Source organism: Homalodisca vitripennis, chromosome 3 (genome assembly GCF_021130785.1).
Source record: "Homalodisca vitripennis isolate AUS2020 chromosome 3, UT_GWSS_2.1, whole genome shotgun sequence".
Lineage (NCBI taxonomy): Eukaryota > Metazoa > Arthropoda > Insecta > Hemiptera > Cicadellidae > Homalodisca > Homalodisca vitripennis.
The window spans coordinates 131950738-131963347 of NC_060209.1; the positions used below are offsets into that span (position 1 = coordinate 131950738).

General features: G+C 33.3%; 1 protein-coding gene across 2 annotated transcripts in view; it reads left to right on the forward strand.

Annotated features, from left to right (window-relative positions):
- LOC124357512 (follicle-stimulating hormone receptor-like) overlaps positions 1 to 12610 on the forward strand; it is a 409876-nt gene that overhangs the window by 315914 nt on the left and 81352 nt on the right. The window lies entirely within an intron of this gene.

The following is a 12610-nucleotide window of genomic DNA, read 5'->3' on the forward strand; positions in this document are numbered from 1 at the left end:
CAAAGTAGGCTACTAAAATAACGCAGCACAAAAGAGGTAAAGTTACAAAGCAGGCCATTTAACAACACAACAAGAATGTTAAACAAAGCGCTTATATCATTAAACTTTAAGGATACATATTATACTAAGCAATCTTGGCGACAATGCAGCAGGAGATTGTGCCATTGTTGTAACTACACGCCTCTCGTGTTCTTGTACCAACCTTAGACCATTTTAACAACACAACAAGAATGTTAAACAAAGCGCTTATATCATTAAACTTTAAGGATACGTATCCTAAGCAATCTTGGCGACAATACAGCAGGGGATTGTGCCATTGTTGTAGCTACACGCCTCTCGTGTTCTTGTACCAACCTTAGACCATTTTAACAACACAACAAGAATGTTAAACAAAGCGCTTATATCATTAACTTTAAGGATACATATCCTAAGCAATCTTGGCGACAATACAGCAGGGGATTGTGCCATTGTTATAACTATACGCCTATCGTGTTCTTGTACCAACCTTACACCATTTTAACAACACAACGAGAATGTTAAACAAAGCGCTTATATCATTAAACTTTAAGGATACATATCCTAAGCAATCTTGACGACAATACAGCAGGGGATTGTGCCATTGTTATAACTATACGCCTATCGTGTTCTTGTACCAACCTTACACCATTTTAACAACACAACGAGAATGTTAAACAAAGCGCTTATATCATTAAACTTTAAGGATACATATCCTAAGCAATCTTGGCGACAATACAGCAGGGGATTGTGCCATTGTTGTAGCTACACGCCTCTCGTGTTCTTGAACCAACCTTACACAATTTTAACAACACAACAAGAATGTTAAACAAAGCGCTTATATCATTAACTTTAAGGATACATATCCTAAGCAATCTTGGCGACAATACAGCAGGGGATCGTGCCATTGTTATAACTATACGCCTATCGTGTTCTTGTACCAACCTTACACCATTTTAACAACACAACGAGAATGTTAAACAAAGCGCTTATATCATTAAACTTTAAGGATACATATCCTAAGCAATCTTGGCGACAATACAGCAGGGGATTGTGCCATTGTTGTAGCTACACGCCTCTCGTGTTCTTGTACCAACCTTACACCATTTTAACAACACAACAAGAATGTTAAACAAAGCGCTTATATCATTAACTTTAAGGATACATATCCTAAGCAATCTTGGCGACAATACAGCAGGGGATTGTGCCATTGTTATAACTATACGCCTATCGTGTTCTTGTACCAACCTTACACCATTTTAACAACACAACAAGAATGTTAAACAAAGCGCTTATATCATTAAACTTTAAGGATACATATACTAAGCAATCTTGGCGACAATGCAGCAGGAGATTGTGCCATTGTTGTAGCTACACGCCTCTCGTGTTCTTGTACCAACCTTAGACCATTTTAACAACACAACAAGAATGTTAAACAAAGCGCTTATATCATTAAACTTTAAGGATACATATACTAAGCAATCTTGGCGACAATGCAGCAGGAGATTGTGCCATTGTTGTAGCTACACGCCTCTCGTGTTCTTGTACCAACCTTACACCATTTTAACAACACAACGAGAATGTTAAACAAAGCGCTTATATCATTAAACTGTAAGGATACATATCCTAAGCAATCTTGGCGACAATACAGCAGGGGATTGTGCCATTTTTGTAGCTACACGCCTCTCGTGTTCTTGTACCAACCTTAGACCATTTTAACAACACAACAAGAATGTTAAACAAAGCGCTTATATCATTAAACTTTAAGGATACATATCCTAAGCAATCTTGGCGACAATACAGCAGGGATTGTGCCATTGTTATAACTATACGCCTCTCGTGTTCTTGTACCAACCTTAGACCATTTTAACAACACAACAAGAATGTTAAACAAAGCGCTTATATCATTAAAATGTAAGGATACATTTCCTAAGCAATCTTGACGACAATACAGCAGGGGATTGTGCCATTGTTGTAGCTACACGCCTCTCGTGTTCTTGTACCAACCTTACACCATTTTAACAACACAACAAGAATGTTAAACAAAGCGCTTATATCATTAACTTTAAGGATACATATCCTAAGCAATCTTGGCGACAATACAGCAGGGGATTGTGCCATTGTTATAACTATACGCCTATCGTGTTCTTGTACCAACCTTACACCATTTTAACAACACAACAAGAATGTTAAACAAAGCGCTTATATCATTAAACTTTAAGGATACATATACTAAGCAATCTTGGCGACAATGCAGCAGGAGATTGTGCCATTGTTGTAGCTACACGCCTCTCGTGTTCTTGTACCAACCTTAGACCATTTTAACAACACAACAAGAATGTTAAACAAAGCGCTTATATCATTAAACTTTAAGGATACATATACTAAGCAATCTTGGCGACAATGCAGCAGGAGATTGTGCCATTGTTGTAGCTACACGCCTCTCGTGTTCTTGTACCAACCTTACACCATTTTAACAACACAACGAGAATGTTAAACAAAGCGCTTATATCATTAAACTGTAAGGATACATATCCTAAGCAATCTTGGCGACAATACAGCAGGGGATTGTGCCATTGTTGTAGCTACACGCCTCTCGTGTTCTTGTACCAACCTTAGACCATTTTAACAACACAACAAGAATGTTAAACAAAGCGCTTATATCATTAAACTTTAAGGATACATATTATCCTAAGCAATCTTGGCGACAATACAGCAGGGGATTGTGCCATTGTTATAACTATACGCCTCTCGTGTTCTTGTACCAACCTTAGACCATTTTAACAACACAACAAGAATGTTAAACAAAGCGCTTATATCATTAAAATGTAAGGATACATTTCCTAAGCAATCTTGGCGACAATGCAGCAGGGGATTGTGCCGTGTAGTTGCCTACACGGGTCTCATGTTCTTGTACCAACCGCAATCTAACTGTTAATTGAATTGCTAAACCTTAAGTCCATTACTTCCAAATTTAGTTCTATTGAATTAAAATATACATTGAAATTGTCAAAACTCATCATAATATATAGATTTCAATTCAAGATATACTTGAACGGTGAAGGATGACACTATTCGAAAATTTTCCAACTCCACAGTATTAACACAATGTAAGAAGGAAGCACCATAATTTGATTGTACACCAGCGAGCACTATTGAAGTCTGTTTGTCAACACTTTAAAGTATGTTCTAGCAAGTGCTATGGTAACAAAATATGTTGGAATTCCTGAGTTATAAGAGAGAGAATTGGTGTTGGCATGTGTAGTATTGTTGAATGTAATATTCTAATAATGAAATATTGTAATGTAATATTGTATATGAAAGGGAAATATGTCAAAAGCTCCACGACCCTTTTGAACTATTCCTCTATTTTTGTCAAATAAAATGTGTATCCAGTATTGTTAAGAATATTTGTTCAAAAATGTATGATTTTGAAGATGGATTTTTATTGTATTCTAGAACATTCATTTTTAAACCTATCCCAAGCTTTCACAGATTGTTTGATAAAAGAATACGGATATAATACATATACCTAATAATACAGACAACAGATTTTTTTTTTATTTTAAAACTAGAAGGTGCAAGATATAATTTTTAATCATTAATATTTATTACTGTTAACATTTATTACTTTTTTAAAGTATTTTCTTGCAAATCTTAAACATGTCGGTAGTATTTCTGCTATAAAAACTGTACTTTATTGATACAAGATTTTATGAAAGCCTCAAGAACTGTGTTGGAAAAGTAACACACGTCTCGTATAATCGGGTAACGTAGCCTAGAAGATCTAGAACACAAGCGACAAAGCCACCACATTGTGGTATGAATGTTAAACATGTACACGCGCCCGTGTATGACATGCAGTGCAATGTGTGCTTCGTTCATACAAGTGGTGTACATGATCATACATACACCTACCATTAAGGTTATTGTCAGATTAGTGAAGTCATTTAATAAGAGGTTTTCAAAAAAAAAAAAAAAAAAAAAAAAAATTAGTCATCACAAAAGGAATAAAGAGCCATATGCGACGAATCCTATGCGTGGCTCTGTTAAAACAATGTACGCTTACTATTAGATATTACAACACAGAAAACGAAACAAAAAACAACAACAACACTGAAAAACTGAAAAATAACATACATTTAGGAGAATCTACAGTACTGGTTAACATAAGTTCATACTGAGACAGCTACAGAATAGTTTTAAGCACACTTAACTACACCAATTCCTTTATTGTGTTGAAAACATTTTTATCAGTTACTGTATGAAAATAAACAAAGAAAAATATAAAAATTATCAAATAAAATTAGGACTGTATTAAACAATATTTTTAAGCTTTTACTGAAAAGTTTAAACTCAATTATCGAAACAGCTTGAAAGGAAGGAAAGCTGGGCTGGACTTCAGTGGCCTGAACCAACAAAATAAAATGCAGAATGAGACAGAATTATGTGTGTTTCATCTAATGGCCATCACGGGTCTCAAAATCCTTGGAATGACGTCTAAAAAAGCACTCTCATTGACTCTCCTGGTATGCTGGAAATGTCTGTGAAATCGAAGATAACATATTTTCTCAAATTCCATTAGAGATATCAAATTGAAGTTTTTTATGAAGAACAAAGATCTCTTACTCGCAAGGCATTTTGCAGTATTTATTTACTTTGGTTCCACAAATAGCATACAATTTTAATTGTTTCCAAGATGAAAGCTAGGTATGTGAACTTGTAGGTACAACATTTAAATACTAGTATCTACATTACGCATAAAATTAAAATGTATAGGTTAAATGATTTCTAGGTTAGTTTGCCATTTATAACAAAAAGTATTTCCTCGGACACTAGGTGAAAATATATATCCAAAAAATAAACCTTAATTTCTTAGTACAAGTATACATGATATCTTCGTATCTATCTTCCTCAAGTTTTCTTTAACAGACAGCCATGATGTAAAACTACTGTTATAGTTTTATCAGGCTTTTAAGCAAGCTTTATATAGCTGTCATCTAATATTTTAATTGTATTGGCAAGATGTTCTTTGGTTTCGGGTTCAATATTTGAATAGATTGCTCTTTCCAAGACTTAAAACTTGTTAACAGCTTCGTACTCACCAAATTTTAGGGTATAAAAGCTTCACGTAACTTTCTTTGACACATATATTAAACTAAGTTAATGAATGACTCGTTAAAGTTTGGTGTTCTCTCTTTCAAATATCTTTTAGCAAATCTGGTTTAGCTAAATTTCTGAAAAAGTTTCACAAAGCTTTGAAATATAATATATTATTTATATTAAGTTCTAATCGCTCTTATGTTATGTTCTAGTTATCAGCACTCTTTTTATTAATCATTAATATTATCTTCATTAATCTACTATTTTTTCATTATTCAACGTTCGTTTCCTTCATGTTGAAAATTAAAATTCTTTTCCGCTTCAAAACAAATTTATTACAAGTTTGGTATTTTTACCTCTATCATACAGTTCTACTCTTATTCAATTGAAATGTAATATAAAATTAATGTATTAATGATACTCTTTATGGTACAAATTGAGAAGATCCCACATTCATTAATGATCATTCACTACTTCACTAATTTAACGCTTTATATATATATATAAAGTAGTATATATATATATATATATATATATATATATATATATATATATATATATATATATATATATATATATATATATATAATGTATATATATATATGTATGTATGTATGTATATATATATATATATACTTCATAATTTACTCTCTACGAGGCTCCACACACCTTGTCACTTGTTGATGACTTACTTCAATACTTGTTGCATATTATGGATTTTAGTGGTATTGCTTTCAATATATTCATTCCTTTACCATCCACCACAGCTTGATTAGTGAACATACATTACAATTAACTTTAACTACCTTAGGTGTACATTTTAGTGTTTAGAATATTACTGGTACGAAATCTATGAATTTAAACTATTCCCTTAGTAGCTGTTATTTGTATTTTTTCAGTTATGTTCTGTTGTTCTGAAGGAAATAAAATTCCTTTGAATCTTTGTAATATCTTTATAAAGCATATATTTCACTCTTCTTTCCTATAGCTAAAGTTTCTTTTAAACTAGTTATAAAAATTTTAAAGCGTTCTCTTTGTTACACAATAAAATTTGGACGCAACTGGGATCAAATAGTACAATATCATCCAGCATGAATTGATGTTTATTTTTGTTACGTGCAAACAATTTGTTGTCAGTCCCAAGATACACCTTGACCTTTCACATGGTTTTATACATCTACAAAGCCTAAAATTCTCTGAAGGCTTTATACATAAATTCTCTGTGATCTTATAATAATTTTCGTAATATTGGGTTGGTACATTAAGAAATAATTAATAGTAAACTGTTACTAATCAGGAAATTGAAAATATTCTCACTGTGTCCAAACACTGCGAATGTATTTTCTCCAGAGGCAGAGGTTTGTTGTTGAACAGTGAGAGAAACATTTTGCTCCAGAGTGTGTTCATCTTGCAAATAAAAAATCAGTGCTGCTGGCTTCTTATCCTCTTACGGATGAGAGCTGTTGGCGAACATGGTGCCCCATTTGTCACCGGCCTTTCTTGCATCACAAACAATCTCTCGCTTCCATGTGAGTGCAATTCCTCCTCTATAATCACTGTAATATTTTGCCGCAATTTCGTACAGGACCTGAAATAAAATTGAATCTCTCTATACTGAAAACATCAATCTTTACCATCGCTAATATTGTCTAGGACATCTATTTTACTCTGGAAAACATAAAATTCTAAAGTCAGAAGATACAAAAATCTACACCAGGTAGGACCTTCTAAAATTTTCTTTTCCGCATATCTTTTGTTTTTATAAGAAGAAACGTTGTTCAAGTTTAAGTGTTCATGCGATATGGGGCATATGTAAGGGTAAAATAATGGAATTTATTATATTGTGTAAACAATGAAGAAAATCTAAACTGTACATAATATATACGTTTTTATTCTTCCTTGTTTCAAAATTCGTTATAAAAATTTAGTTCCACATTTGGAGTTAAATGTCGTTGTACACAAAATACTTCAGGTTGTTGTCATGTACCGAGAGATTCTTAGTATTGATTAAATCCAAAATCTGTCTTGTGGAAGGCACGGCAACATATGAATCACCAGAATAACACTTATACGTAGAACGACTGGATTAAGAAGGTTGGAAGCTCTGAGACCATAATTAAGAACGTTTTTATTTGTTCTTGTTCTTTTTATTTATAGATACCGAACCTAATATCTCAGAGGCTGATAGACGAATGGGGGAAGGAAATGCAAGAATCGCTAGTTATTATTTGTGTCCCAAGGAGTGCTTAGCTTACATACTATTAGGTCATTGGTTATGCAGCCTAAGTATTTGAAATTCAAAACTACTTTGCAATACATCTCATGTTCGTAGAGTAATATACCACGTTTTATTTCTATAAATACAAGGAAAGGCTAGTGGATTAACCACATAACTACATATTACTCTAAGTAACCAACTGTCTGGTTTAACTCACACAATTTATGGCGATTTAATCGCCCGACAATAATCAGGCGATTTCTAAACCACATTTACATAACCCGAAGACCAAATAAGATAGATTATTTAACAAATCGATGCTTAAAACTTATATTCTATGGTTAGGGGTCCTTGAGTACTTCGGGGAGATCTCCAAAGCTAAGGAACCTATTGGTTGAAAGGATTCACAGTGGTTCTGAATATCGAGAAAATCAGAAGCCCGGAGGAATTCATAGCATCGATATTCAGTTAATCTGGAAGAGAAATATCAGACGAAAATTTACAGAGACCAATGCTTGCATGACGATTAATTTCTACATACGCAACATCAAGTTCGGTGATGGTGCGTATCACTCCATGTGATTTGGACAGGGATTAGCAAACATGTTTACATTGGTCTTATGGGTAACCATGATGGCAACGAGAAAATCCACGAGATATCTTAAGAAACATATCCAAACAGTAGATACTTTGAAGGGTGGAACTGTGGGGGTACTGAACTAGAGGTGGGGAGATAAATAACCCAATATGTAAATAAACACTCGTATTACGAAGCCACTGCTAAGAAGGATGCAAACCTTAGGTTCTGAGGAACTCTTCGTCAAGAATTTGTGATGTCAAAGATATCCATTAGCTGAAAATATCACAGCTAAAATCAAGATAGTAGAATCCAAAACTTGAAAATCCAACTGCTGGAAATATATACCATAAAGTTGAGAAATTCCAAGGTCTAAGTTATTTACTGAGCATAGAAAGTCGCTAAACAATCCGCTATATAAGATAGGGTTTCTAGCTGTGTTGAATAACATCTAATCTTTGTTAGCAATAACCTATTATATCTCTCTGATAGAAACCGATTACGAATACTTCGTATTCTTTAAGGCTCCCGAATTTCAATTTGTAGTTTGAATGATCTGAACATTGCTGGCAGTTAAAAGATAAATACAACGTTGGTGTACTGCATCACAGGCACGTGTAAGATTTAGAACACGGCTGACAGTAACCACTCGCACACACATTGACATGGAAACCAAACAGAGCCTTTAATCACTAATCTCTAACCTTAATGTTTAATTCATGTATCACAGACATACGCAAGATTTAGTGCACAGCCTACAGTAACCGTAACAGTACATCGCTCATATATCGACGTGTAAACTTACCAGAGCCTCCAGTATACCTTTAATCACTAACCTCTAAGATTACTGTGGCAACCAAGTATCACAAACACACGCAAGATCTGGCATTCGGCTGACAGTAACCTTAACAGTACATCTCTTAGACAAGTAAACAAACCCAGAGGTTGCGATTACTATTTTCTGTGCTGTTTTAAGTTATATCCCTTATATTATATTCTTCTCAATGTTATACTTCATCGAAGTTTATTTAGAACTAAACAGATTGTTATAATATAAAGTGAAAGTTTTAATGTTTGTTTACTATTACAGCAAAATAATGAAATAGTTCGAATGTTACAATATTGGTAATTATATTACTTTTACATTATTAAAAAGTGTACATTTAATACTAATAAAATGCTTCTTTTATTTCGATCGAATGTTAGTACGCAATGATAAACACAGTCTTAATTGCTTTGATCATCTGTATGAAATTAAATAGAAAAATATCCCTTTATTATATTTGGGCGTGGGGGGAGCACTTTTCACCCCAATAACATCTTAAATGATGAAATCCGTCAACAAATAACTGACTTATTGCAAATTTTATCAGACCATGCATGTCGAATCGCACGTTTATCACGGTAATGTAACAAGTCAGCAATGGAACAAATAAACATTTTCAAATTGTTTTGACTGTGTAATAAAATGTACACGGTTTTATTGTTGAAATGTTACGTTATTGTGATGAAACTATATTGGACATGTATCGCCGGACTAAACATGCAATATCTCAGTTATATCCTATTCGATTTCGTAGGATTTCTCGATAAATTTTCTACAAATAGTAATTTTTGTCACTTTCTGTAAAATTTGTATTTTTTCAAAATATTATATTTGAAATAACATTATTTATTGATATATCTTGTAAAACATAAGTATTTTATTATAGCGGTTGGATTTTGTTGATTGGTTTTAAAATATGGATTTTTTAATAAGACACACAGACATACAGACGATAAATTTTTAAAAGAGATCGATCATTGGTGTATTTGATTTTTTCCTGCAGTTCACTAAGGAACAATCTTATAAAATTTGCGTAGAGAGATTGTTATACCCTGACATAAATTTTCTGATTCTGATGGTGTTTTTTGGGTTCTGGAGGCCTTTAATGGGGAAATTGCGCTAAATATCCTGGAAATGCCTTTATGCTGGCGATTGAAATTTTAAGATTTTTATGGAATAGATTTTATAACCTACATAATTACGCTTACCGATAATATTAGTTTAAATTCTGTAAACTAAGTAAATTTGGTTAAAACTTTGGTGGACATATGTACCTTCCTAATAAGTACTTTACCGCATTGATAGTACGTCAGAATAGCTGTCTAATTTAACTTTTGTTCTACTGCAATTAAAAATCATTAGAATGGCTAGAAGAAATAGCCAATTCACTTTTGCCAATCAGCAAATAACTTTTTTTTCAAAACATTTATTATTTTTTCTTTAAAACTGTACGAAAAGCTGTGACCAAATGTCCCTTAACAAAGAACTTAACTTACAAAGACTTTACCTTAAAGAGGCATATATTTAAAACATGTATTTCACATAAAATGTTTTACATACTGCTAGTCTGAGTACGATGAATGATTTCAATTTGAAATCTGGTATCAATACGGACTTCAAATCTTCTTCTAAATAATAACGAATCTCAAAATGAAGTTGGTAAGCATTATTCTCAAGAACAGCTGGACCATTTTGGCTAATTATGTTAAAGTTATTCTGTAAAATATTCCGTGAAATGCGAGGAAGATTTATACGAATTTAAGTTTGGAAAACGTAGCCTGGAATATTTTAAAAAATATGTACAAAAATTTATAATATTTATGTTTCTAGTACAAAATTTAACTGTCATTAAATATATGTATACAGTTTTAGTTAAAGTTTGTCGTAGAGTCTAAAGAACATTTTTTGGATTTAGTTTATAGAACAGTGCTTGATCAATACTGATGCAGATAGAAAAAACAAAGTTAATGTCTAACTTTTACTCTAGTATGTGCCAAGGATGCATTTAAAACATAAAATTAATTTTCTAAATAATATTTAAACTCTGGTATAAAACTACCCTTAATTTTGTTAAGTTGTGACTGTTTTTGCATAAGTTATTGGAATATGGTGGGCTATCTTAACATATTAATATGGCATTTTACACTGCTTTCAATAAAGGCCATAAAATCAATACTGACGTGCCTCAACGATGTACTCTTTCTAAGAACACAGTCAAAAACCCAACAAGGCCCAAAATCTTATAAAATACTCTTCCAGTGATCACTTGTTTCAGAAGTTTTTATTGTGTTATTAAAAAAGAATAAAAGAATATGGCTATAAAGTACCTGTTATTCAATAGAAAAATCGCGTGCAAAACCGCAGGTAACTGCTAGTGTAATATACTTTTTAAGCATGAGACTTTAAGAATTCTAGATCTCAACAGATAGAACAAACTGGTTATGAAAATGATAAAACACATTTAAGGCCATAGTAATGACCTCCCATCACACATTTAATTTGTGGTTTTAACCTATCCATCTTCATTAAGTCGTCTCTGACATCAAAGGAGGGTCTTTTCCTTACACAGCACTTACTTAATTACTAAAGTTATTGTTTGTCACCAAATTTTGAATTCAGACTTGTTTACGTTATTATAAATGGTGTTTATAGACATATTGTTTAACCTCCCAAACAAATAACGGACACATACGAGTAGTCTGATATACCGAGTGGTGAAGACACATGTTGCATATCGACCCGCCCACATGTGCCGCGATCCCTAAACTGAATTGGCCCTCATTGTATATTCCATTACGTACATAACATGCAACTTTAATATGGCCCGCAGCAATGCGCTGTATGAGACAGCTGCGAGCTTGGGTACTCTCGCTTCGACCTCCAATAGTCAAGGCAGAACTACACATTTGACTTCCTCAGTCGACGTTTATCTTTTGGTATTTTATTAAATATATCCAATGGCGGCACAAACTATACGACCACTGGGAGAAATTTTATCGATGTAATATTGTTTTGATTCCAGATTGATGCTCTAAATTTAACTGCTTGAAAATTCATGATGAATAAACCGATAAAATTATTTTCATAAATTGATGACTGAGCTAAAAATTTTACTTTTTGCAATGCTTTTTTATCAATCATGAAAAGTTTAATGAGTGATACCCATGAAAGGAATACAAACCGTTATGAAGCTGACTGGCAGTGGTGGTTGCATGACCTGACTAACATAACTTCTGTCAAAACTGACAGTAGGTTTCCTGCTCTACGCTTGTTGGCTAGAAGAAGAAGTCAACAGAGTTCTTTCCTTGAAGTAAGAGGAACCTAAGTACCAATCTTCAAGTCTCTAGGACCTCTTTATCAATAGAGACAGACGGACGGGTAGACAAGGCTATGAATTTAAGAAGAACCTGAAAAGGCCTTAATAAATGTTCTATTACATTCCTAACACTAATGAAAACAAAGTTTTACATAATATGCCTCTAAAAAGATACGTGTTCAACAACTGTTTTCCTACTCTTCTATTTAACAAGCTTTCCAAATACATGGGTAAGCCTACTTCTGTACTCTAATAGGTTACCGAGATAATACATATATTTAATACTTTATCAAACGTAGGATGCATTTTAAACTATGAAATTGTGTAAACATGTTTTTTTTCAAGGATAAGCTGATCCCGTTTTTCTGCCCGTCCTCATGAGCCACTGATCTGTCCGAGGATCTTATCAAACAGAATAAGGGGGAGAGTCGTTACAGTACAAGGTCGATGCTACTGATAAAAAGTGCAAGGGTCACAAACAGGATTCGAACCTGCGCTATCTCTAACTCAGACTCAAAGTCCAACGTATTAGACCGGTAGGCCGTCGCCACTCCC